Genomic DNA, 4386 nt, shown 5'->3' on the forward strand with positions numbered 1-4386 from the left:
GCCTTGGCTGGCCTGGAACTCTGAAGAGATCTGTCTTTCTTTGCCTCCAGAGCGCTGGGATTAGAGGTGTGGGCCCTGGGCCGGGCCTCTGGTTATTTGACTCGGGCTAGTGATGTGCAGTGTGGTACTGGGTGGCCACAGCAACCGAAGTCCCTCGTCACCCCCAGACCGAGTTCTGCTGTGCAGTGTGGCTAAGATGGATGTTTGGTAGATAAAGGTACCTTGGTTGCATTTTCAGCTTATGGTGTCCTCAGCCTAGGATGGGTTTGTCTCATAGTAGGGGGCTGAGCAGCTATCGAGGGTTGTGAGGATACACAAAACTACTTGTCCACAGGCCTTTGCGTGGTACCTGACACATGACAGGGCTCAGGAGCCACATGCAGCCTTTACAGAGCTACTGTACAAGGTTCTAGAAACTGAAATGGGAAAGAAAATGAGCAAGCAAGAAGAAACAGACCACTGGTCTCCATTTCTTTCTCTCTGTCTCTGTCTCTCTCTCCCCCCAAGCAAGCCAGGCAAGTACTCTATCCCTCCAGCCCTAGCATAGCTGTTAATGAATGCTGTAGGGGCTGGGTGTCTCAGTGGTTACGCATGAGGTATCCTGGGCTCAACCTCGGGAACCTAAACAATAAAGGATGCAACGCTAAACGTCATGGACTTTCCCCAGGGTTCCTGATCCCGGCTCCTGTCTCTCCCTTGTAGGGCAGACAATGCTGCCCTTCTGCTTGTCTTCAGGAAGTTCCCTCCTCTAGAGAACCTGTCAGAGCGCTAAGGAGCAGGCTCAGCACTTTAACTGCACTTTGTAAAGCGCAGGGCTCCTCAATCCCTGGCTGATCCACGCTGAGTCCTACAGGATGTGGGTGGGGCCTGCAGGCTGAGGGGCAATAAGATGAAGAAAAGCTGCCTCTGCCCAACCGTGGAGCTTCCCACAGACCCACTTGCATCCAAAGCCAGTCTAAGCATGGGATGTGGTGGTTGGGTACCCCTTAAACACACCCCCATGCTTCCAACCACTGCAAATCTGGTGGGAACCGGAAGACAGATGACCTTTGCCCTGTGCATCTTCTAAAGCAGACCTCTGCAATCCTTCCTCATGACAGGTGGAAAAAAGCAACTTTTGGTCCAGTTCTAGGGAATTTCAGAGTAAATTGGGCGGTCAGCGTGGGAGAGGGCGGGCGGGGCGGCAGGATGTACAGTCGACTTGCTTCACGTGTGCTTTTCTTTTCTTCTCTCTCTCTCTCTCTCTCTCTCTCTCTCTCTCTCTCTCTCTCTGTTTTTCGAGACAGGGTTTCTCTGTGTAGCTTTGCGCCTTTCCTGGAATTCACTTGGTAGCCCAGGCTGGCCTCGAACTCACAGAGATCCACCTGGCTCTGCCTCCCGAGTGCTGGGATTAAAGGCGATAAGACTTGCAGACTGCACCATACCTACTCCGGCAGCAGAGAAAGCAGGATTGAAAAGCAGCTATTTGGGGTGGGACAGCTGGGGAGGGAGAGACAGTCCGTGATGGAAGGAGGGCTTGCTGAGATATGAGCTGCAAGGATGAGCTAACAGCATGATATAAGAAAAAGGCGTTGTAATAGCCAGAACCTGGAAACAACCTAGATGCCTGTCAACAGAAGAACGGATGAAAAAGATGTGGTACACAATGGAGTACTACTCAGCAGAGAAAAACAATGAAAGCATGAAATTTGCAGGCAAATGGATGGAACTAGAAAAAAATCATCCTGAGTGAGGTAACCCAAACCCAGAAAGACAGTCATGGTATGTACTCACTCATAAGTGGATTCTAGATATAAAAGAAAGAACAATCAGACCACAACCCATAGAACCATAGAGGCTATATATATAGCATGGAGGTCCCTAGGACGACTGTGGCTTATAATAAATTTTGGTTTTAGTCAATTATTGAAAAAAAATAGCCAAATGAATGGAAACACATGAACTATGAACCAAAGGCTGAGGGGCCCCCAGCTGGATCAGGCCCTCTGAATAGGTGAGACAGTTGATTGGCTTGATCTGTTTGGGAGGCATCTAGGCAGTGGTACCAGGTCCTGAGCTCATTGCATGAGTTGGCTGTTTGAAACCTGGGACTTATGCAGGGACGCTTGGCTCAGTCTGGGAGGAGGGGACTGGACCTGTCTGGACTGAGTCTACCAGGTTGATCGAAGTCCTCGGGGGAGGACTTGTCCTGGAGGAGGTGGGAATGGAGGGTGGGCTGGGGGAAAGGGGAGGGGGTGGGAGGGGGGAGAATAGGGGAACCCATGGCTGATATGTAGAACTGAATGGTATTGTAAAATAAAATAAAAGGAAAAAAAGAAAAAAAAATCCAGGCCCGGGAAAAACTGGACCAAAAAAAAAAAAAAAAAGAAAGAAAGAAAAAGGTGATTCCGTGTGGAAGGAGGAAACAGATTAAAGGGGAACACGAGAATGCAGGTAGATGAATGGCCGGTGCCTAGAGTTGGGTAGGTAGTTGCTGCAAGGCTCTGTTGCTATTGGAAGAAAGCTCCTTACTTGGAGCCTCTGGGTGGGGTCATTGTGGGATTCCAGAGGGGACTCAATAGAGCCTGTCACAGAGGTGGTATTGTCTCTCCAGACAGCAGCCCCCCAGATAGTCTCCCAGCACCCCACGCAGCCAGGATTCCTAGTGCTAGCTACATGGAGAGCTGTTCCCCACGTTTTCTATGAACACGATGACACTTCCAGGGACGAGCGTCCACTCCCTCCCAGCTGTTCGGATGCTAAATTCCAGAGCCTAGAATTTAATAGACCTTCTTGAGGTGGGGCTGATGAAGACTGCAAATCCAACTGTTTTAGTTGGTATAGAAAGTAGCCTCAGAGTCCAGACCTGACATTCACACAGGCTAATTGAAAAGTTGTTCATAGCCGGGCAGTGATGGCGCGCGCCTTTAATCCCAACACTTGGGAGGCAGAGGCAGGCGGATGTCTGAGTTCGAGGCCAGCCTGGTCTACAGAGTGAGTTCTAGGACAACTAGGACTATTGCACAGAGAAACCCCGTCTCAAAAAGGAAAAAAATAAAATAAAAATAAAGAGAAAGGAAGAGGTTATTCATAGTAAGGCATGGGTAGCTTTCAGGGATGAAGGAAGGTAGGGGGATCTCTCGGTTTTAAGCCTGTAGCCCCTGGCAGGACCTTCAGGGTAGCACTCAGGCTGCCGGGGAATATTGAAGTCTTCATTAGAGAAATTCTGACTTGCACTACAGGGGCCACAGAGCAACACTCCCTCCTCCTCGTATGGCGCATGCTCTGTTCTAGCCTTTAAGGCCCAGGGGTGTTGCCTATGCATCCTCGCTGTACAGAGAAACACAAAGAGGGAGTATCACCTGTCCAGTTGGATTCAGATCATAGAACATGGCTGGAGAGACGGGCTTGTCAGTGATGAAGAGTACGGTCTGCTCTTCCAGAGGACCTGGGTTCAACTCCCAGCACGCACACGGTGGCTTAGAATTGTCTGTAACCAGGCGTGCAAGTAGTGCACAGACATACATGCAGACAAAACACCCATACACGTAAAATACATACATACATGGTGGTGCACGCCTTCAATTCCAACACTCAGGAGGCAGAGACAGGTGGATCTTGGTGAGTCTGAGGGCAGCCTGGTCTATATAGTTACTTCCAGGACAGTCTCTCTATAGAGAGATGTTGTAGGATAATCTTTGTACACTGTGAAGATGTGTCTTTGCCAAGGCACCTTCTGATTGGTTTAATAAAGAGCTGAATGGTCAATAGTTAGGCAGCAGAAAAGAGTGGACTTCCAGGGAAAGGGAAACTCGGGATGAATATAGGCATGAGAGAGACCAACCAGCAAGACACAGATGGAGCTGGACATACAGAATAAAGGTAAAAAGCCATATGGCAGAACACAGATTAATAGAAACAGGTTAAGTTATAAGAGCTAGTTGGGAACAAGCTTAAGCTAGAGGCCAAGATTCCATAATTAATAAGTCTCCATGTCATCATTTGGGGCCTGGAGGCTGACAAAGTCTGACTACAGAGAGACTTCTATCTCAAACAGAACAAAAAAGTTAGTGCTGGCCGGGTGATGGTAGTGCAGGCCTTTAATCCCAGCACTCGGGAGGCAGAGGCAGGAGGATCTCTGTGAGCTCAAGGCCAGCCTGGTCTACAGAGTGAGTTCCAGGACAGCCAGGGGAGACACACACACACACACACTCCTCTCTCAAAAAACCAACAAAGCAAACAAGAAGCTAGTTCTGGCTAGGGTGTGGCCCAAGTCTGTAATCCTAGAATTCCAGAGGATGGGTGTCTATTTCAGAAACCTGCGTGTTTTTGAAGGCAATGCAATGGGGGTAAGTTCAGCAGTCTGCGCTGTCTGTGTCGATTTTCACAGAGTTCTGTATGTTGGGG

This window comes from Peromyscus maniculatus, chromosome 17 (genome assembly GCF_049852395.1).
Source record: "Peromyscus maniculatus bairdii isolate BWxNUB_F1_BW_parent chromosome 17, HU_Pman_BW_mat_3.1, whole genome shotgun sequence".
Classification (NCBI taxonomy): Eukaryota; Metazoa; Chordata; class Mammalia; order Rodentia; family Cricetidae; genus Peromyscus; species Peromyscus maniculatus.